Source organism: Pinus tabuliformis, chromosome 1_2 (genome assembly GCF_031772625.1).
Source record: "Pinus tabuliformis cultivar Carrire ecotype Pingquan chromosome 1_2, CPIR1, whole genome shotgun sequence".
Classification (NCBI taxonomy): domain Eukaryota; kingdom Viridiplantae; phylum Streptophyta; class Pinopsida; order Pinales; family Pinaceae; genus Pinus; species Pinus tabuliformis.
In genome coordinates this window covers 843,333,945-843,359,260 of record NC_142298.1, presented here as the reverse complement: position 1 = coordinate 843,359,260, position 25,316 = coordinate 843,333,945, and positions in this window count along the sequence as shown.

Below are 25,316 nucleotides of genomic sequence, written 5' to 3'. Positions count from 1 at the left end.
TGCTCTCACCACGAACCAGAACTAGTCTGGATCCTCATTCCCTACTCCTTTGAATACAAGTAGCTTGATCACGCTTGCCATGCTGAATTGAGGGGTTAGTGGAGGTGGAGTGGGTGGAGATGGAGGGGAGGGAGGTGAAGTGGGTGGTGGCATGGGTGGAGGTGGTAGCTACGGAATACGCTACTTTATCAACCAGGCTGAACTTCTCAGAGAGAACCAAGTGAGCTCTTCCTCGCTTTCTCGTGACGGTGAAATTAATGGACTACTCTCTAATCCCCCACTACCTTTTTAGATCCTTCCACTTCGCATCGTCCCAAACATTAATGTATTCGCATAACTCGCTTTTCACACAACAACGTCTTAATCCAATTATTCAAAGATTTAATGTACTTACCTTGAGATCCCTTGAGAAAACATCATTTTTCTTCATTAAAGCTCACGGTTGTATCTACCACAAACTCAGTGATGAATCCCCATATTATCCAGTCGAGCCAGTGGTCCACAGCTCTCATAATCTTATCTTTTGATGCCTCTAGTTTACGCACTAATTCTGGAGTCCACCCTATTGGTTGGTCGAGCTTACACCTTCCCTGGCTGTCGGCTAATCTCGCGATCCACTCATATAGCTCAGAAGGAAACGATGCAAAGAAAATCTCATGGATTTCCATATACATGTAGCGATCCAGCCACCTTTTCTCAGATAACTGCGGAGTTCTATTTTCCTGTGTCGCGAACTCGTGAATCTTTTTGTCCACCCACTCTTCAATTTCCTTCTTTGTTGGGTTCCAGTGGCACGATATCAGACATCCCTTAGGCAGATCCTAGTCCTGGCAATGGAACCATTTGTTGGCTATGTGGGGCCTGACCCAGGTTCAGTAGTGGGTTTAGCAAAGCAAATTGCGGTACTACCAGCCCCTTCAGGAATAGTCTACAGCGCGTGGGCTAAGGTCTCACCCAAGGTAATATGGGAGGGTACTGCAACCAGGTTTCCACACCCTAGGGATGTCTCGATGAGGGTTTTGGAACTTCACGATCCTAACTCGCATGCTATGCTACCCACGCAACTTTCGATCCTTCGCAAACCATGCGCACCTTTGTGAACACAGTATTATCCTAATCCCGATCTTTACGGTGCTAATATATTAGTGTGTTAACTTAGTTTGTGTGAGCCCAATGTTTTTATTATTTATTCACTTTTAGATAAGTGTGCATAACCAAAACATGTATAAATGCATAAAGATAAACAATTTATAGAAATCCATATCTACAAACAGATGCACAATTATTCTGAATCAACTTATCTTTATTAATCAGCCTTTTCAAGTTCAGTACATTACAGACTCAACTTCGCCCTGCGCACTTAACTGCAGGGGTCCATGCACTTAGTTGCAGACTCTCCTAGGACTCTACACACTCAGCTATAGAGCCTCTACCTACTACTACGACCCAATACACTTCAGATTCACTCCTATCTTCTAATCACACCTTCGCATCTATCTATTACTTGTCCAAAAGACTCCAGCCTACCCAGGCTCCCTTTTATACTCAGAGCCTCGCGCTATTTATGCAATCCGATGGTCCATGGACCATGGGTAGGCTAGGACACTTTACATTAAATTACATTATTTTAGGGTGGACAACCCTAGACTCTCACACTCCGCGCCCACATTTCGTGGGGTCTTTATAGTACATTGACCAAAACTTGGGCTTTAAGCCCCAAAAACTTGCTATGGGGGGATCCGCTACCCAAAATTGATCTGAAGCTGAAAAATAGTAATGTCATCCAAATAGATGACCAATAACTTGTCCTTTTCTCCAATGAATGCAAAGTGCATAGCACATTGGAAAGTAGCTCTAGCATTCATGAGCCCAAATGGCATCTTTGCATACATGAATGTACCCCAAGGAGTAGTGAATGTTGTCTTCTCTTTATCTTCTGGCCAAACAAATATTTGATTATACCCAGGAAAACCATCTAACATGTAAATTCTATCTGACCCAGTTACCTTTTGAAGAATATGATCCATCTTCGCCAATGGATAGTTATCTTTCTTGAAGATTTTGTTAAGATTGCTGAAATCCACACACAATCTGATTTCACCAATTTTCTTTCTTACTAGCATTAGACTAGCAACCCAATCTGAATACCTCAATGGAATAATGATTTTAGCATCCAAAAATTTCTTCACTTCCTTTTCCATCACTGGTAGCAATAGTGGATTTATTTTCCTTAACTTCTGCCGGAAAGGTTTAGTACCATCTTTCAATGGTATTATATGCTCAGTGATAGATGTATAATATGTCTTAAGATCTTCAGGCAAAAACATCAACAAATTCACAAAACATATTGTGATATTCCATATTTCTTTAATCTAGTAAAGCTTTTGACAACTTCACATACCTTGGTTCTTGTGTTGTACCCAAGTTGAAATCTTCTAATTCAACATTTGCTTCAGATAAATATGGCTTGACTACAACATCATTCTGATAAAAAAGTTTCTCAAGTGGAATTAACCCCTTTGGAATATGATTGGTAGGTAGTTATATGATAGGTTGATCAACAATTTGTTTTTTTAGATTTCTAGAATCTTGATGATCAACATCAACTTGTGTTAGGTCTTCTTCTTTATAAATATTTATAACAACAAACTCTTTAGCAACTTCAATGAATTTTCTGATCTCTTGGTCATCTTCAAAAACTTTCCAATGCTTAACATTATCATGAATGCTATGTCTAAACCTAACTTCCACTTCATATTTCAACTTTATAGGCATTGGAATTTTGAATGAGTTGGCTGAATTAGAGAGTGAATTGGCTAGAATATTACTTTCTCTTGGAACAAAAGAAATGTTAAAGGCCAGGAAGGAATCTTCTACAATGTCCCATACTGCATTCCAGTAATCTCTGAGTCTAGGATTCTTAATTTAATAAACATTTCTAATTTGCTGAATAATAAGTTCAGCATCTCCAAAAACAGAAATTTCTGATACATTCATATATTTTGCCTTCTTTAAACCAATTAACAGATCATCATATTCAACCACATTATTAGTTGTCTCAAATTCAAGTTTGAAAGAAAAAGTGGAACTTTCCTTCAAAGGAGAAATAAGAACAATCCCCGCACCATCACCTTCTTTGGAACATGAGCCATCAAGAAACATTTGCCATACCTTTGATCCTTCATGACTAATTTTATTTTCAGTAGGATTTAAAATATGAAAATTTTCTGTATGCAAGGCAGAATCATCCATATGTAGAATGCTTGAGCCTACTCCAGTTGTTCTAGCATATATCGGATGATTAGTAGGGTCTTTTTTGTCACTAATGATATATGCCAGCCAAGCTTCTCTGTAAAGTATTCTTTGTTCTCCTCCAAAAACACGAATAATAGCATAAGTTAAATCCATTTTCAAGGTTCCTCCCAACCTTTTAACCCATGACCTAGAAAGTAACATACCAAATCTGGGAGGGATATCAGCTACAACAATATCCATTACCATCCCTCTCATAGGTAACTGAAAAAGACTTACTACAAGGTCTTTTATGAAACCAAGGCATTGGACTTCCTGGGAATCAAAAGAATAGAAATCTTGGTACTCTCTAGTTATCTCAAGACCTAGTTCATCCATAACTACCTTGGGCATTAAATTATGTGAAGCTCCAAAGTCCATAAGACAATTATGCAAGATATTTTCTTGAATATTGAAAGATAGATAGAAGGGAGGGGTAGAGTCATCTCTCTCTTCTACCAATGGATGTAAAATAAAAGTGGGCTTATCATCTTGAAGGTTAACAAAATAAGAGACTACTTCAGTAGGTGAATGCTGAAAAGCTTTCATAAAATTATTTTTGAAATCTTGATTTTTCATGAGTTCTACAAGGGGAATAGGAATCTTGATTTTCTGAATCTCATTTTCAAAATTGAAGGTAGAGTGTGGTTTGTGAGAAATTTTTACCTCAAGTGAAGGAAAATTAGATGCTACCAGAAATTCTGATTTGCCAGGTTCAGTTGCTTGTTTCTCTGCTGTATCGGATGCTACTGGAATTTCCAGTCTACTAGATTTTTCCACTGAAATTTTAACTTCATATCTATTCTTCTTTGGTTGTGCAATAGCTTAGAAGTTTCATTAGTTTTATTTAATCTAAGATTGTATCTGCTTTGATGATCAGCAGAAATCGTGGAATGATTACGACTCACTTCATTATTCTGAGTATATGAGATGAAGTCTTCATATTCTACTTGTGTAAGATGAATCATCCCTTATTTGTCTCTAAGACAATTTATATCAACACCTCTTTCCAACCCTTCAACTTCTTCTTCATCTTCAAATATAACATTCTGCAAAGGAGGCTGCACCTTTTGATCATCAACATCTCTTCTTTCTCTCTGCAGAATTTGAGGAGCATTAGGTCTTCTAAACTATTGTCTATTTGGAAAATCAAATGAAACATTCCCGGTAGTAGGTGGTATTGCTTCCATCTTCAACTTAGAAATATTAGTAGTCAATGATTTGACCATCTTGGTAAGCTCATCTAGCTTAGAATCCATGTCAGAAGTTCCTGAAGTAGAAACTTCAGCTTTTTTCTTTCTTTTTTGTCTGTCAATCCCTCCTCTAAGTCTATTAGCTGCTAATATATTTGATTCTACCTCGAGTGCATTGTCCTGCATTTTTGATAGCGTGGCAGATCATCTTTCTCTCAATAATAAACAAAAGTTAGGATCAAAGGCACCAACATAAGTGATTTTAGCTGAAGCTTTAATAGGCTTGATTTCAGTAGGTATCTTGCTATACATTTTATTGAATCTCTTAGAAAAATCAGAAACTGAATCTCCATCTTCTCTTTTGATTGCACCAAATTTTGTGATATAATACAAAAAATCTTTCTTGTCACCCCATTTTCTTAAAAATGTATCATCTAGGACTTGAATTCAAGTGATGCCACCAGCTGTCAAAGATCTGAACCATTTCCTTACATCACCCTCAAGGCTCTGAACAAAAGCTCTCATCCAAACATCTTCATGCTCAATGTTTAGAATATCAGCATAAGCATAAAAATCAGCAAGATTTTCTTTAGTTGTTACCTCCCCTTCACCATTAAATTTAAGCATATACTTGAGATAATCTCCTACAGGTAATGCATTCATAGGCTGAGGTAAACCTAAAGGAGCACACCTAGTAGCAACAATTGCCTCCATTCACTTAGGGGGTGGATTAGGACCTGCCATGGTGTGAGTTACTGGGATTTGTGGAATAAAAATTGGAGGATTTTGAATAATAGATGAGGAAGCACCAAAACTCAATGTAAAGGCTGTTCATTGACTAGAAATGAGAGAGGTACATAAATTTTTGTAAAATCAGGAGACAAAATTTGTTGTACTTTTTTAGGAATAGATTTTGAAAAACTAGAAGTAGAAGGAACAAGATTTTGCCTACTCTTTTTCTTGATTAGCTTCTCAGGATCAGGGATTTGGTTTTTCAAAGGAGAATATGGGTTTTCCCTGGTTCTAGCCTTTCTTGGAGCTAGAAATTAAACAATGGAGTTGCCTGGTGTAAAGCAGTCTAAAAATACAACTGGAACTGTACACCTTAGAACCAGACTTATAACTTTGTCATTTACCCAGGGGTAAACTTCAATTTTCCTCCCCGTCAACGATGCCAAAGATGTTAGCACAAGGATTTACTCCTAGTCTGCAAAATGAGTAAGCCTTACACATCATGATTTCATTTCAAAATTTAAAAAGGTTTTTTGAGTGATGGGATGGCTTTCGAAGGAGTTTTGAAATGATTGTGTTCCTCTTTAACTTTCATGCATTTGGTAAGATGTGGCAAGCATAAATTGTGTGGTTAAGTGAGTAATATAGGGGAGAAGAGGAAAGAGAACATGTAGCTAATAAATATCCTAAGAAACTGTGTATCTCAAGACAGTCACTTCAACTACATAAACAACCTTGTAACAAAGTCTATTTCTTGGCAAGGAAAATAATAGTTAAAAAGTAAGAAAACGTATAAAGTATTTCACAGATCCTTTGTGAAACCTTCACTAACAATTTCTACTTGAACTGATATTATGATTTACAGAAAACTGGATAGTATATAAGTCATCATTAGATCCTCTTAATGATTTCTCACTCATACTATACTAGTTGTTATAATTTATCATTTAAAAGATTAAAATAGGATTGACAAGGAAAATAACAACTAGAAAGTAAAACCATGTATAAAGTATCCCACAAACCCTTTGTGAAACCTTCACTAACAAGTTCTACTTCAACATATACTATAATTTACATAAAACTAGATAGTAGATAAGTCATCATCAGATCCTCTTAATGATTCTCACTCATACTATACTAGCTACTGCAAATTTATAATTCAGAAAATTGAAACAAGGAAATAGACAAACCACACATTAGATATAACTTGAGCCACAAAATCCTGCAGTATGAAGTGCAGAGAAATCTATTTCATTAATCCGAGTCTTCAGGTGAACCAATATCCCTTGAAATAATATTTACAAAAGATATATATAGAGAGAGGCACCAACTCCAACTCTCCTAAATTGGCAGTTCCACTATTTCCTTGTTACATAAGTGTATTTTAGATATTAAAAACATATCCCATTGAAATGAAATAGAAAGTACATGTGTAGATGAGAAGAAGAGGAAAAAATACACTTTGCTGCTTGAAAAACTGACTAGCTACGCCTTTTGCTACTGATTTTTCTCTTTATGGACTTGACTATTAAATGACCATATGGCTTCATTAAATAAAACCTTCAACAACCTCAAAAATATCTCATATCCATCATCTTCCTTATCCATATTGTTATGGGTTGTTGTCTTTCCAAAACTGGGCTGAAGGTTTCTGCTCACAACTGTATATTTATGTTAAAACATGTGCTACCAGAAATTCTGGTAATACCTGTAATAGTGAAAAAAATTGGAAATGCTTCTGGAATTTCTGTAGGATAATGTTTTGACTTCAAAATTTTAACAAAAAATACTTCGAAACACCTGTATATGGTTAGATATTCTGAGATTTAATCTTCACATTCAAAACTTTGACTTAATATGAAAAAAGGTATTTTTTAAGGAAAATTACTCTTTCATTTCATGTGAGTTGCAACCTCTGCAAGCTTGTCCAAGTTTGTTTTCTTTCTGGCAGTAGATTTTGACGTTATGATTCTGGTTGTTTCTTCTTTGATGATGGTCTCTTTCTTTTCTACTTCTGTTTGGACCTTTCTTCTTTTGGAAGGTTCTGATGGTTGGTCCATGGGAGCTTTACCTCTTTGCTTCCTTAAAGATCTTCTGATTTCTGCAATTGAAGGATCCTCAGTTTGCAACTCTGCATGTTGTTCTTCTATGACTATTACTTCATTCGTTAAACTAGGATTATTTTGGGCTTTTGATTTGAGTCTATATTTGTTTATTTCCTTAGTATGTCTCTTCCTTGCTCCAGCAACTGGTTTTATTTCTTCTTTCTTTTTTTTACTGGTGAGTTTATACGCTGCTTCTTTTAGCAATTCCTCATCAAAACCAATAGGCTAGCTTTCTTGTTGCTATTTATGCTCTTCTGGAATTTCAGGAAGCACCTACAGTTTAGATTTCTCTTCAGTTGCAAGTTTTCCTCTCCAAGTTCTTGTAAACCTTAGGAAAAGGTCTAACAAGAGGAACCATTTTCATTCTTTTTGTTTTCTGGCCATAAGAGCTTTCACCTTGCTCCTTTTTCTTTTCATATTCATCAGCTAAAGGATTATGTTCGCTACTTTTGGTACCTCTACTTACAATTTCCTTCTTTGCCTTTCTTTTGGAACTTCCTTGAGCTGATGTAGTTGATGTCCTTTCTGTTTGAACCTGTGTCGAAGAAGATTTAGCAGTTTCTTTAGGGTTTTGGTGCAGGTTGGCCTGCCCTGTAAAACAAGAAATTTTCCCAAGTTTGGTTTCTCCCTTTTTGTTCTTCTTCAACCAGAACTTTGATAATTGCCTGATGATACAGGTTGTATTCTGATGCTTCCTGGTGTGCTTGAATTTTGGCTGCCATTTTGGTGAAGATCTTCAATATGAAATAGGGTAGATTAAGAGTCCTCATACCTGCAAAATGAAAAATAAACCTCATTTGATAAAGAAATACTAACGTATACCTTCTCTCACAAGTGAGAAAAATCTTAACGAGTTTGAATGTTTCTTCCCATTCATTCTTAAGATAATTGTTTGGAATTCCATTGGCCAAGTTAGGATCTATGTATTCATCTCTAATAAAAGAATTGAGATCTCCTGCTGTAATGAGTTGTCCCTTAAACCACTTTTATCCTTCCTAGGGAAGGTTAAAAGCTTCTGCAACTGACTATTATGAAACCTGCAATTTTAAACCAAAGATGGTAGCTTGTTTTCCATTGAAAGTTTGAGCAAACTCTTGGGCTACACCTTGATGTGAGCCTCCTAACTTGGTGCAGAGTGGATACTAGCCTGCCTGAATAAACAGTCTTCTAACACTTGGATTAACATAAACTAGTTTAGCTCCTTGAGGTTCGATTCTCTTAAGCTTTCCACCTTTCCTAGACTTTGATGCCATGTATATCTGCTTGCTTGTTATGAAGAATAGGTGTCAAAGTATGGAAGCTTACCCAACAAATGTTGCAATTATCTTGAATTAGGTTTCCTGAAAAATTGGGATGTGTTCTTAACCACGCCAATCACTGTCACCTTTGCTGCACTTCAGAAATTTGAAATGGTGAAATTTCCTCCATTTTCGAATATTTGAGATAAAGTTTTGGCTCAAACTACTATGCATATGATCCTTCATGATTAAATGAGATTTTATGTCATAATAGACAACATGTAATAGTAATGATGAAGTCGACTTGCTTTGGAGAGTCCAGTTAATCTGCTATAGGTGGTTGTACGAGATTTCTTGCAAATCTGGCAATGTTTCTACCTTAATTAGGACTGACAAGAAATTCCAGTAACACATTACGTGGAACACAAAGAACGACCATCAGAATTTAAACATATATCTAAGATTGAAGTTGCAGACACATTTCAACTTCGGAAACACAGGTTTTTTAAAGATCAGTGGAATAAGCAACGGTTGGCTATGGTTGTGAATTACACCTAGCTAATTCGATCAACCATATCCATTAACCACTACCACTTGACTTCACTTAAAGTTTGTGACCTATCCAATCATGAAATATCATGATTTGGATTAAATATTTCCCCATTATGACAAGTGGACAGTCGAAAATAGTTGCATTTTCTGCTTTATTTTTTTTAAATAGGAGACGCTACCAGAAATTTCGATAACATTGGAAAATTAAAAAAAAAACAAGAATGAAAAGATTGTCCAAAAAATAGGGGAGACTGTCTAAAAAAGAAAATTAGGCGCTACAGGAAATTCCTGTACCATTTCATTTTTTTTTAAATTTACAAAATTAATCCTAAAAAATAAAAAATTTAAAACCAACTCATGACTTAGCCTAGAACTTTTCTAACAGGTTGATTCACACTTTTAGCACTTACACTCCAGTGATCTAGTCATCCAATCACATTGAACAAAACAAACATAAACTTGTGACCCAATCTAGTCACACATTAACTGAGCAAATAAACACATTAATTAATTATCCTTCTCCTCATTTGGTGACCAAATAAATTTCCTTAATTACATTTCACTATGCCTTTGGATGCTCGATCAACCTTAGAAATTGTGACCAAATCAATCCTGGAGAGGACCAAATCGAATCAAATTGATTAGTGCCAAAACCATGAGCAATTTTAGTGGTAATAATTTGTGGTTTGTGGTTTGTTGGCTATAGGATGTGGATCCGATTAATACACTGCTAAATAGGGTTTTGTACCCTAGTTTTCCACTGCCAATTTGGACTACTAAAATTGCAAATGTTGATATGCCACTATGAATCTGTATTTGTTGGGTAATGTGGGGAAAACCCACAAGCCTTCAGTTAAAATATGAACTACCTACAACACGGCCTTAAAAACACCTGCAATACAACCTATAGGCATTATGTCAATCAATTGTAGCACCAATCAACTCATAAGGACCATGTTCTAGAGTATATCATTAATACCAAGTTGACATCAAGGCTGAGAAAGTGCTTGACCACCTATGAGGTGTCCAAGAGAGGTGGAAAATATGGTCAAAATAGTACGCCATCAAATATAGGGTGGGCGCCAAGGAAAGGGGGAAATTGATTCCAATGTATTCTCAGACACAACCTTGGTGATGGTGTAAGGCTTCATTTAGAAACAAGCTCTCCACTTAGCCATCCTACATCATATCGCTTAAATTTGTGGGATATTAAATAATACCGATAATCTCACTAGATGTTGATAAGAGCCTCCCAAAATCCTTTTATTGAACACCCTTACCCAACCCATCCAAGAAAGGAAATACATATGTCTAATAGAAATATGCCCTATTTTTTATAGATATCCTCTTTTATGCCCCCCAATACCTATATAACTCGTCCTACCCCACCGTACACCCTTTATACCTACAATATATTGACTCTAATTTTAACAATTTTAAAACTCCCTTTATGAATGAATGTGGTAATATATTGGTCAAAAAGGTGAAGCCATTATAGAATTAAAGTGGTTAGAGCTTCTAATGGGGACCTATGAGGTTCCATTAGTTGATTTTCTAATGCTAATCTAGATAAGCACAATTTTATGCTACTGAAAATTACTTCTAGATGTAAAGTCTTACTTTAGCACATTTCAAAAAATCATTAAGAAGCTATACTCATGAAATTGAATAGTAGATGCAATGGAAACAATAAACATCACAGTAGAAAAGCCATGCATAGTAAATACCAAAATTTTCCACTTAGAAAACCCAAACTTGGGAGAAAACCCAACGATTTTTTTTGAGAAAAATTGTTCAAATCAACATAAATAAAATTTGATATTCAAAGGTCAAACTTGATCAACCCTTTATACTCAAAACAATAGCACTTTACCTCCTTTTTCGGCCTCTTTCTAGGCCTAAGACACATTGCTACCATATTCCTAACAATCAAAGGTTTTTCAACTTCTTATGCAAAGCAAATTGAGGTCTTCATCCTCCTACAGCTCAGAGTGAGGCTCGAAGTGAGGCCTTCTTACCCCTCATTATTATAGTATTTAGGGATTCAACCCTCAATATAATATAATTACGCAGAACTTCAGCCTTCTTTATTCTAGTAGCAGATAGACTCACACTACTGCATATTGAGCCAATTTTCAATGTCTCTTTGTCTTTCTTGTGACGATCATTCATATATACAATGACGAAAAATAAATTTTGTGAAACTTCAATCATTTTAGAGTCGTATTTTCTGTCTCCTTGATCGTTGCAAGTTTCACGGAAAACGTCGTCACAATTTGTCGGGTCGATATTTCAACGAGAATCTTCATCATATGTCATTTGAAGACAATTTTTTTGTGTCGTCAAAACTTGCGTCGAGATATTAACGTAAGCTTGGTATAGTTGTGACATTTCGGTGTGGGAATTATGACGTTTTAGGCGTAGGAATTGCAGCGTCAGGCGTGGGAATTGCGAAGTTTTTGGCATAGGAATTGTGACATTTTTGGCGTAGGAATTTCAACATTTAGGTGTGTGAAAGCTCATCGCAAGGTGCGTCTCAATTCTGATGTCCAATCATGCGACATTTGGGTGTGCGAATTGCAACTTTTAGATGTGGGAATTGGGATGTTTAGCCATGGGAATTGTGACGCTCATGCATAGGAAGATCGATAACCCTAGGTTCTACAAGGTTATACAAGTGTCGCAATACCAACCAACTTTTCAATTTTAAAAAAATCACCTCTAGTATTAAGACACTTCTTAGAATAAATCATGGATTCAAATCCATAAATACTAACGTAAGAAAAATATTAATACCTATTAAATAAATAAAGATTATTATAATGACCCTACTTTTAGCCCTAAGGGAGTGTCTAGTGTATTTCCAATGGATGACACATAATATTTTCAAAGTCCAATATAAAAATGATTGATCATGTGCCCTATAATGGATTAAGATGTAAGCACCATAATTTAGAAATTAAAAACCATAAAAAGTAAAACTTCAAAATTTATTTAACATACAAAAACATAAACATGAGAAAGCTCATAATGAATCTATGAAAGTCAATGCAAGGTCATGCAAATAAATGAAAAACAAATTATAAATGAAAAGCAAATTACAAAATATTATATGAAGTTATTACTTGTTTTACAAAAGATTAAATAAAGTAATTACTTGGATTTTTATTGTTTATATTCTTACTAATTTATTTCTAACTCGAATTCTATGGAAGCTTTGTAAATTAGTTTTTTTTCCCTTCTTCAAGGTTTTAGGCATAGGTCAAAGCAAGATTTTAGTACACTAATTGCTTAATTTAGTTAAAATCAATAGCAAAGGCACGAATAAGTTGAGTGAGTTCTTGAATTGCAAGATTCTTAAGAGTTAGACAAATTAAAGGAGGAAGGTTGTTTATCCACAAATGATTCTCATCTAACCTAGCACTCAGGAAGTAGTTCCTTCTCATGATACGTTTGCAATCACATCCAATGGAGAAAGTTTTTATATAGAAAAAATGAATTGTTGGCAATTATGATGGATCCTACAATCCGTAAGTACTTGACATTTGGATGCTTTACATGGACCTTGGTTTGATTATGTTATGACCCTGGAAGATAATAAGGTTTCCTCAAGGAATTAATTTCCTTACTTATTCTCTTATGTGTGATAACTTATAAGCCTTTTTCCATTTTATGATGTCTCTACGTTTTTGGATTGATTAGAAGTTTGACAGATTTTCCTCCCCACTATTATGGTGTGGAATGTTTGGTATGGATATCCTTGGTATTTGAATCATATTTAGAAGCTATTTCACCATCAATCCATTCTTTATGATTTTCTTGATGTCTCTTACTCAATCATTACTTGGGTTCCTTCCTTTTCCCCTTACTTTTCCAACCCATTAGTGCCCTATCAAAAATTATGTTAAATTCATCTATGGCTAGGATATAACATGTACCAATGTTTAAAATTACAATAATGTCAGAGTACAGGGGTGAGATGCTCATTGTTGCTTTTTGTAGCAACCTTCTTATTTGCTAGGGTTAAAACCCTCACATTGAATAAATTGATGATAATAAAATGATCTCTTGATACAAGTTGTATTTTGATTCCTATTGATCTATCGGAGTGCCTCCTTCTAGCTAGTGCATCTGCCATTTAGTTAAACAACATGTTTGTTTTTTTGATGAAGTAAGTAATGGAAAGATGATTGAATTAACTGAATCTTGTCAATCCTTTTATCTCTCAAAAATTATGTATAATGAAGGAAAATCATTCCTAAGAAATACAACCACTCATTATTACCTTGAGGAAGGCTTTTTGTAAAATGTTTAGTTTCAACCTTTTTAGTATTTAGATATTATATACTCTTAGAAACATGAGCAGAAAATCCTACGTAAGATATTGTTAATTGCTTGACTTCTTGCAAAATTTGTGTGTTGCAAACAAATTATTGAATGGTTAATTGCATTGCCATTAATGAGTATTGGAAATTATTAAAAGACATGAAGTCCATTTTAGCAAAAACACAAATGCATGAAGAATAAATTATTTGTTTCCCCTGTTTTAAGATGGCAGTTGTAGGGGTCCATGGGGTATTGCATAGATGGTGATAGTGTCCTCTTTAATACACTCTTTGATGTGAATTCATCTGTTCGATTCCCCGCCCTGGTTAGGGTGAATATTGGACATGATGAAGATGTAGTCCTGCCAAGCTTACAATAAGAAAAAGATGACAATTACAAGGCATGAAAGTATAGAACTAAAAAATGCTTGAAATAAGGGAAATTATAGAAAGGGATTGTTGACGGTGTTGGAAATCCATCAACCAAGGGGGTCTCCATGGTATGAAGTCCCAACTAGTCCTCACACCATTTGGAATAGGAGCCCCAACTTGGAAATAAGGTTGGTTTCCATTATTCGTAGGAATTTGTCTCGGCTGCAATTATCAACATAAGAGATTATGCAAACAATCTTTGAAACAAGAAAATTTACATTGTGAGGCATGTAATTACAATGCATATAAGGTACTTTCATAGCAGGGAAAAGAGAGAGTGAGGCTCTAGAAGAAAAGTAATAGTCCTATCCTAAAAGAGACACAAAAGAGCATGAAAGAATTGTTTATTAACCTGCAAAATAGATCACAAGAGAACAATGATCATAAAAACAAGTAACAATGAACATCTAGGAAGATGCATACGAAAGGCAACAAAATATTTTCATTAGTATGTGTTAACATAAACATACACTCTAAACAATGAAATAATAGTCTCACAATTGTTCACGACATATGAATGAAAGTTTGTTGTTCTCTTAGAGCTTCATATATTAAGTTAAAATCCCAAGATACATGATTACAATGCTGCCACACTAACCCCAATAGTGGAACATTAAGTCACCACTTGCTCCTCCAAAGAAATATCTTCTCTCTAATGCCAAACTATAGAAGCCAAGGTGAAAAGTCCCAAGTATTTCCTCTTGAGATATGTGGGTGTATTTATAACAAATGTGGTGACCCTCCACCTCCCATGGAGTCTTGACCTCCCTCATGACTCTTTAGCTTCTACTATGCCTTTTCCAATTCCTATGTGACCTTTATACTTCTACATGACTTTAGAACTTTCTAGTGACTTTTCACATTCCATGTGGGACCCTTTGGCTTCCATGTATTTATATTCTCTCTTTTTGGAAAATTACATAATTACATCCACAAATGATGTGGTAAAATACAATGACACATAATACTCTTATACTGACACTTGGAGAAATCATGACTTGGCAATAATGACATGGAACTTCATTGTGATGTGTCAATGTCAAGCTTTCCTCCTTGTTGCCAGCTTTGTATCTTCATAATATTACTTCATCTTCATCCTCAATATGTTGGCTGATATGGAGTCTTCCATGTGAACTTGATCTTCAATCTTCTACCATGATCTAGTGTCCCTTCATCTCTTGGCTTGATGATCTCTTTTTGTATCTAGCTTCACAAGTGTCTTCTTGTAAAATATCCATAGTATCCTCCTTTAGCATCATCATGTCATGTCAAGATAATAGCACCTATAAATGGAATTCATTCATGAAAATATGACATCAGTCCCAAAATATTCTAGTCTATCTTGTTTCTTATGCAACACATTGATTGAGCCGAGACAATGAATAGGATTGAGGAAGAGGCTCGAGGATTGTGAAATGTGAAAAAACAGAAGACAATGATGGGGGTCTAGTCACTAGGAATGTGCAATGCATAATGTTTGAGGGACAAGAAGGAAAGATTATGCAATTGAGGGAGTCAAGTATGCACTGAGGGAGGCTTCCTCACTGTGATTGTGCAATGCACAGTTTTAGAAGGAATTAGACAGTTGATTTCATATTTGATCAAGTTAAGGACTAAGGCAGGGGTTTACTGGTGAATGAGAATGTGGAGTGCACATTGGAGGCCCAACTAGGAAAAGATTGCACAGTGATCTGGTGTAAGAGGCAGGGACTGGTCGCGTAGATTGTGCAAAGCATAGTTCTTGAAGGCAGTGGCTATGCAGTGTACAATTACAAGAGGTAAGGATTGTTGGTTGGGTATTATGACTGCATAGTGAGTAGTTAAAGAGGGAAGGAGGATGGGTGGTAGGCCAAGAAAGTTGAAAAGGAAAGAAAAATCAAGAATTGGCCAAGTGTGGGATTAGTGAAACAAAAAGATAAGAGCAGTAGATGACTTGAACATGATCACACACTCATAAATGATCAACCACATGATAATGAAACACTTAACACCTGGGATCAACATCCATCCATTTAAATGGAAGAGAAACAACACTTACCTCCAAGTGCGACACCTAAAATGTAGATTTATGACACTTGGAACACAAGTGTCGACTGGAACCAGAAAGTGTGCTAAGTTATGGGAACATTTCTAGTGCATATTATTATAATATGTAAGATCATATAATATATAAGAGTACACTAGAGCTTCCTCTAGTGGTGTGCTAAGATGCAACACATGCATGAATGAAAATCGTTAAAAGTGACACTTGTGACAGTAAGAAAATGTGAAAATGACACTTGAAAAAGCTAAATAAAGTGAAAGTGACATATGCGAGAGCTAAAGAAAACAAAAATGACACTTGTGAAAGTGAAAGCAAGAAAAAATGATAGTCTTGAAAGTGAAAGTGATACTTATGAAAGAAAAAGTGTGGAAAAGCAATAGTTGAGAAACTTCACTATGATGATGGTACACTTACAACTAAGAGTGAGGGAGACTATCAACTAAAATTGTGCACTGAATGTTTATAGGGATTGCTTAGTACATTGTATTTATGAACTACATAGTCATTACCTCCCAATATTGTGTAGTCATTTTCATGAGGCACTATGCAATCACTGCATCTAGGGACTGTGCAGGAACTGTCTCTAAAGACTACATAAGCACTATCTTCAAGGGTTGCGCAATGCTTGTCTTCAAAGGTAAACATTGACTGTTAAGCTTACTGGGAAGAGCCTTGATTATGAATGCATCAAAAGCTAAGCATGTGTAAGCAAGTGGTTTTGACAGTTAAAATCTCAGAAAAAGGTTTAAACACTTTGAAAACATAAACCGACCATGAAGTGACAATGGACAACCTAAAATGACAAATCCGAATATCACAAGGAGGCTCCAAAATTCAAGTGTAAGAAAAATTTTGGAGGGTGTTTTTCGCAACAACAATAGGGCTATGGATCAATAATACCATCTACTAACACAAAATCAATTCTTCAGAATGGAAGTATTCCAATAATTTTCATTCCAGATCTATTTAGGTGTCCATGAAGAATAATATTTTACTGATATTGTTCTAGTGCACTAACCTAAAATATATTGAACAATTCAAACTGTCAAAAAATTACCATGTGAGGCCCAATGTGTGGATTCCATATTATTTCTACCTTATTGTTAATTTCAATAACATTTCTCCATCTAATAGGTAACAAGCCTAGTATAATACTATTGAAATTGACTGTAACATAAAGTGTTGAGGGAATGGGTATTATGGATTCTATTGAAACTATATGCCTTCATTTTTTGGGGTGAAATTCATTTTATTTTTTATTTCTAAACCATACAAATCTACATCAAGGATAGTACAACATGGTTTACTTCTCCCTACTTAAGCATAAGCAAGGAGAGATAACATGTCCATTGTGGCTCTAATTTCAAGAACATCTACAGGTTTCCTAAAATGGATAGCTAACAAATACACACATATTTCTTTTTAAGATTTATTAGTAACAAGTTTATGCATTTGACATTTTTCCCTTTAAATTCCCTATGATAGTTAACCATCATTAGCTCTCTAATCAATTAGGGTTGATAATAGATCTCCACCTAGTGTGTGTTTTTGCATACCCAATAGTAAGGAGATGATCAACCTTGTTTTTCCCAAATTATAGGGAATTCATCCATCTTGCATTTAGCATTGTTTTCACTATAGCTATCTTCTTAGAATGTGCGAGGGAGTTTCGGGTCATTATTGTATTTTCTGACATAGCCAAATATGAAAAATGCACCAACATGAAAAGAGGATCAGGCCTTGGAATTTTTTATTAATTTCCCCATTTTTCACATGGAATTAATTGCCTCGTTTTTCACATTTTACAGTTAAAAAAGGATATAAAACATCATTTACCCCCCTCTTTTGACTCATTCCTCTTTTCATACTAACTATCAATGTGTCACTAAGTGAGCATCTAGTCAATTGATCCTGGCATTTCAACACAAGTTGTATGGTCATTCCACGTCATCCATTGTGCACCATGTCATAGTAATTATTCCTCCTTCACTCCATTTTTTTTTTTTTGAACTCTTTTAATTCTTCTTTAAAATCAATCTACCCAATATAGTGGGGATGGGGCTCAATTACCCATCCTGATAACCCTCTCCATCAAATCCACCATCCTCCCTCTTTATGCCAATATGTATGCCATGGCATTCAAAGAGGGATCTACAACCCTCATTGTCCTAATTTCATGGTACCATGCAATGTATACCATAGAGATCGAGCCCTGGATCATTTCTGCCTACAAAGTCCTTACCTCTCCCTGTCCCATTCCCTTTTATGCACATACATAACATTGGTTATTCAATGGTCCCCACCTACTACTTGGGTGGCCATGGCACTACCCAAGCATGCACCCTAGTGAGGGTACCATTCCCAATTACATAACTCGCCTCAATAATAGTAGGGATTGGTTGTGGAGCTAGAAAATGCATTGTTAATAAGCTCAATTTGGAAATCTCTTGAAATAACACCCTACTTTTATTTTTCTAATGGATTAATGAGTATTATTGTTATCATGGATAGTCCATAAATAAAATCATGTCTACTTCAAGAAAAAGAGTAGGTAAACCCCCCTATAACTGAATTTTTGAAAGAATATGATGTTTCTCCAAGCATTCCAATACTCATGCTCATGGATACATCCTACTTTATAAACAAAAAATACAACATACTCTTGGAATGAGGTGTATAAATTATTCCATAGAGATAATTTTCCTAAGAGTGACCCAAATGTTTATTTCTACAGGTGTATGAATTAGCTCTAAGGATGACCCTCATTCTAATCTTGATGCATTTGGATGGAGGGATCATGGTTCCCTTTCCTAGATCACTCACACATGCAATATATTCTTTGCTTTTGGTCCTAAATTTGTGGGAAAAGTCACTTGTGATGTGACCAATATGGATTTTTCTAGTTTGTTAATCATTTCAAGATGAATCTAAATATAATACAGATATTTTGTGTAATAGAGTAGTAAAAATTCCTTCAGGCTAGATTCACCACCATACTTATGAATTTATTCAAAATTCACTATGGATCAAGTCATGTTATAAAAGCCATAGATGTTAGGTAAAGAAGAATTGGATTAACTATGTATTTCAAAATTATTTTCAAATAACAAAAAACTATTAGAGGATGTTGCTTAGGATTTATTTTCCTCTTACTTGGATGACATGTGAATCAAGGGGTATTTTCTAAACACTTTGTTTGAACTGCAATGTGACAATTCTCATTTGTGGATAAAAATCCAACTTAAATTTAAGCATGACACTGAAAAACCCAGTTAAAAGTTCATATAGAAATAACACATATTCTTGTTTAGAAAAAAATGACCAGGGGTAGTTCCCTTGAGTAGGGCCACCAAATAGCTAGTAAGGGTTGGCATATAAGGCTAACACATTATATTAGAAGGATAGAAAAATCTTCATTTTATCAATTAGATCTAGAATATATTATATAAGCTAACATATACCTAAATTAGGGTTCCAGTGAGACACCAACAACAATTAATAATGACATATGTAGCATAAGGTAACTAGCTTTTGTGTGATTTTATGGTATGTTCTTCATCAAAAACCACCCTAAAGCATTGTATTGAATTAAGCACACCTTTGTCTTGGGAACTCTGCAAGGAATATATATACAATAACTCCATGATGATATGTTGATTAAAAACAATTTTATAAAGACAATGATTATCTATACCATTTTTAACATGTGGTGGAAAACTTATAAAATTACCTCTGATTGGAATTTTGAGGACAGGACCCCATAAGTGGTTAAAACAACATGTTGCAAAATACTTTTGATGTCCCTTGTTCTACTTTGTCCATAATGAACATACATTGATATCGTTTCAGATTATACATTGGTATCAAATCGTGTCTATGATTATATGTAGAAAGACAAATATGTCAGAGAATATGATACCAAAAAAAAAATATAAAAATCATCTAATAGAATAGCAAATTAATGTCACTATTTCTTTACACATCTTGCAACCACATATCAAAAGCAACTACATGCTTACTTCTGATTTAGAACAACAAAAATTCGTCAATTTCAAAGATTAAAATGTCCAAATGAAAATGTAATATGCCTTCTATTGACCTAACAATGTCATAGGGCATGCCATAAGGTTCTGACCTCATTTATACAACGTGTTGCTTGATTTCTTTCTTGAATGGAGAATTTACTTGATGAAATATTGTTGGAGACCATAATTTCCATAAGAAGAGATGCATGTCACTTGTATAATGTCCAACACACTCCTACTTACCTATCAGATCATCTATTTGTCACCAAAATGGACCCCCTTCCTATCAACCAAAGAAGCAAAGAGAACATTATTTACAACTAAAATTTATAGAAAATTTAAATTATACTTGGGACATGATAACTCCAAGTTGTCCATAAAATTCCATGTCTCTTGAAATATAGCACATTCAAAAGTTCACGACAATTTCAAGATAGTGAGAATGGTTTACTAACTAAAGGACAAAACTAGAATTTAGTCCCATATGTAGTAGTGAGGTTTATGAAGTTTCATACATATGGAAACACTATACCTCAAATTTATGAAGTTGATTAATAAATGTGAAGTTTTCAAATAGTTGATCCATCAGCAATGAGCATCCCATCATCCCTTTATGGATGGGTCACAAATTTGTTCATTCTATCCACTTGGGATTTCTCTTTTAATAGAGATTTCATTATACTTTGCAGTGTTTCCAAGCCTTTAGTTGCACTGCACATATATGTTGTAGCAAGTTCATCTGGGAATAATAACACCATTAGAAATAAAATCATTCAAACCTAGATGGGAAAAATCATTCTTCAACTTGAGAAGTGATCATTATTTTTTCTGAATATTTTAACATAACGGTGAAGGGACTTGCATAGGGATAGGTAGAAGTTCCACAAAAATTAAGGAAAAATCCCTGAATTGGGTAGGTAATAGGGTGGGTATGGCTAGAAAGTTCTAGAGCCCCGAGCATAGCTCCTACTCATTTCAAGAAATTTCCAAAGAGTACCAAAGTCCTTGAAATTTCAAGTCATTCGGGACATTGGGTTTAAAGGTGGGAATAGGTCCTCGTGCAACATTGTTTTTTAATTATTAGAAAAAACATGAAGTTGTTAGGTTTGAGTTCTTAACAATGTACACAATGAGATTTAAAAAGTATCCCCAATACTTTATGTATATGATGCAATCTATACAAATCTATTTTGTATGCTAAAGGTCACCAATCTAGGCTCAAAACTAATGAAAATATAAAATGACACATGCAGAATATGTTTCCCCCTAAGACTTACCTTATCAAAAAATTCGTAGTCAACACTCTTTTTTGAATTGAATGTTGAGAGGTTACTGCAAGACACACAAACAAAGAAAATCATATAATCATCAATTCTATCATTCATTTCATTATGTTCCATATTTCTGAATGCAAAAGAGTGATAAATTTATAAAATTAAAAATCACAAACCAATACATTTTTAAGGACCATAGATTTTCTATGAAATGAAATTTATAAAAGTCAGATATTATCCATGACTAAAGAAATCTTAAGATCATAATAAACTACATGTATTGGGTTTTGTCAAGTTCAAACTCCAATTTCTCTGCAAGAACTAAATCTAGTCTGTCAATTTTCACAACAATAAGGGTTATTATTTTCAAATTTCTCCCTCTTCTTTTTTAATTCCTACTCATTCTTTATTTTCTTTAGAACTACCTAGGAGATGCTACATGCATTAATTCTAGTTGTTGCCAAAGGTTTTTACTTCCTAGCCCCCTTTGGCCCATTTTGACCATTCATGGACTTAACATAATTTTATTTTATTTCTTAAGGAGTATTGATGAAATTAATTAATTAATGGCCATTTAACATTTATTTTTAGCCTTTCTGTATTACATTATATAAACATAATTTTAGTAAATTAAATTATGTAAAAATACTTTAGTAGAAGAAACCCGGCAATGAATAAAGAAATCAAGTAACTTTTTCCTCTCTTCTACCTTTGCATTTTCTACAAAAAATTGTGTAAGTTTGATATGGAATAAGAGACTTGGTAAGGAGAAGTAGAGAAGAAAGTGGGTGAAGGGCCTAGGGACTTGAATGGATTGAGACTAACCAAGGGACTAAAAACACTCAAGTGAGATGGGAACATACATGTTGATGGTGTTACAATCCACCAACATACAAGGGATCTCCCCGATGTGAAGTCCCAATTAGACCTCACACCATTTGGTGTAGGAACCCCATCCGAATATAAGTCTGGCCACAGTTGCAAGTTATTTTAAAGGAATTCTTTGGCTACAAAACATACACAAGAGATTATGCACACAAACTTGGGGTAGGAAGTATGTAAGCTTTGTGTGGCACAAGTGTAAGGTGTAAAAGCATCTTCCATGCAAGAGAGATAAGAAATGAGCCTCTAATAGAAAAGTATTAATACTATCCTAAGAGATACACGTGAGAGCAATGAGAAGACTCATTGATTAACCTACAAATCAATTCACAAGATAAAAATGATCACATAAACACATAACAACACACATTCAACAAGATTAATAGCTAAAGCAATGAAATAGTTGATTATCTTTAGTATGGGTAACACAACATATACCACAAACATCTAAATAATGGTCTTACGATATTTACAATACATGCATGAAAGGGTGTTGGCTCCAAGATATTTTGATAATTAATGAAAGATACAAGTACATTGTTACATTAATGAAACACTAGCTCCAATAGTGGAACATAAAGCTACAACTTGCTTCTTGAAAAGAATGATCTTCTCCCTTATGCACAACTAGAGAAACCAAGGCCAGATCTCTAAATTCCAATCCCTTTGCTTGAGTTATGAGGGCTTATTTATAACAAATTCTATTGACCTTTGAGCTTCCTCATGACTCTTTGACTTCCACAACCTATGGACTTCTATGTGACTCTTCACATTCCACATGTCTCTTGGAATTCTTTTACATTGGACTTATTATTCATAAAAGAAAAATTACATCAAAATGGTGGCTATATAAGACAAAACTATAAAAATAATAAGTTCCTCATGGGGAAAGGACAAATCAGTAGCTTGAACATGGAGCTCATTTTTGATGTAGGAGTGCCATGCTTTGAACTTTGATGAGATAACTTTAACTTTGATTGGTAGCTCTGCAACATATTTCATATTCACCTCCAAATAATCTAATAATATGGATTTGGAGCTTGATTTTATGCTATTCCACAGCTAGGATAATTTCATGTGAAATTTATCTGGCTCAATAGCATACTGTAAACTAGCATTCTTAATGATATCCAATCCTTCTTAATCTATTTCGTTCTTGATTTGTTCAATAAACTCCTTTATCTCCCGCATGACAACATCTTTGCCTTTCATTTCTCCAAGCGAACCCACAGAAGGTAGTTTAAGTTTCTGTGTCAGGGAGTCTATGCCACCATGCAGTCAAACATAAGCAACTATGGTGTTGGTTTCTTGTTCACTAAGGTGGGTGTAATTATGAGTCTTAAGTCGTAACTTTTCTCTATCCACCTAGGCCATTATCTTGTATTTCTTGATTAAATTCTCAGGAACATTAGGATACTTGATGCCCTAATCCATTGTGTTAATACTAGTAGAATACAATCATTGATTCTCTAAGGAAAGATTATCAAAATGTTGTTTTGTGGAAGTTAGCTCCTTCCGCAAGTGTGTATTCTCACTCATAAGTTACTCTATATTATCTTGCACTGCTATCGCAAAAGCTACAGTCGCCGCCGTGACTGCTCTAGGATTTCTCCTAGTATTAGATGCTATCACCTTCTCTATGGATATGGATATTCGATGGAAAAGCTCATTTGGAAATTACCTTAACCTTTCTTCTATAATCCTCTTCTTTAGTTTGATAAAAGGTAAAATTGGACATGTCCATAACCATGTCATTTGGTGGAGGAACAATTCCCATTTCGTTGAATGGGAGATGGCCACCAGTGAGAGGAGGTTCTGATTGAGGGTTTGGTTCCCTTGCGATTGGTTCAATGAAATTCTCCTCCTACAATTCTTCTTCCATTTAAAGGGCCATATATTCTTCCTTTTTGTATCTTCTTCCTCCTGTTTTTTCTTCATTTCTTCTTCCTATAACTGCCTTTTTTGTTCCTCTTCCTCTATTCTTTTCATTTCCTCTTCTACTTTCTATTGAAACAAGTCATCCTTCTTCTTCCTCCTCTATTTTTTTCTCTTCTAGCTGCTTTTATATTTCTAAATTTCTCTCCCCCTCCTTTTGTTTCCTTTGGTTCTCGACCTCAATTTCACCCGTGCACATTGGAGCAGCTTTGAACTTTCTACTACTCTTTTTCATTGGATCATGCTTTAGCATGTTTCTGGGTGTTATAGTGTTCGCTTGGGCAGTTTCTTCTTGTTGAAATTCCTCGATCTGTACATCTAGTACCTGTGAAACTTGGGAGGGCCCTTCTTCATCTCCTGGTTGATTATTCCTTGGTGCATTGTACCAATTCTTAATTTTCTCATCTTCTGGAATGGTTATGGGTCCATATGGCCATTTTTATTGTATATTCTTACAATGTTGTATACAAATTTTCCTATGATCATATCTATGAAGACTCATTGTTCCAAAGTGAAGGTGGTTAAGTTCTTCAATTTCAGCATCAAGTGCTACCTTGAGGCTCTTGAGCTCATAAAGTCCAATCTGTAAAGGAAATGAGGGCCAATGAGTCTTCTTCTTCCTTTGGAGTTGTGCAAATAACCCATTGTTCAATTCATAGGATACCTCCTACAAGACAACCTTATTGGTCACATACCTAGGCATAAGGTGAGGGGTAGTCTAACATCTTAAACATTTGATTTATGTGCCATATGGTGAAGAAAACCACTCCACTCTACAATCTCATAAATTTCTTCCTTCACCTGATTTGTCATACATGGAGGTTTTATCTCAAATATCATATTATATACAACTACAAATAAATTCTTGGCCATATTATCATAAAATCCTGGAAAACTAACTTTTGATAATAGTATGCAATGGAAATAGACAAGTAACCTCTCTTGATGGTTCTAGTTCCACTTCATCTCAAGGAACTCATAACAGGCACATATACCACCCAGAAAATAAGCGAATATGTAGAAATTTTGTTCTTGTTTGGCTTCTAATGTTGCCTTAGCGTTTTGAATGTGAATTTTCCATTCATGGGAGAGGATATTAGCTCAGTTGAAAAAATTACCTCTAGAGACAACTAGGTTGAGCAAGAAAATCCAATTATCCTAAAAGTATTATGCATTCTTCTCTCCATGTAGTCTGCAACACATCGCCATGAGCTATTGGTAAAACTTTCTCAAATATTTAGTCATGTAAACTGCACTTGGTCTCTCGTGGAATTTTGTAAGATATTGG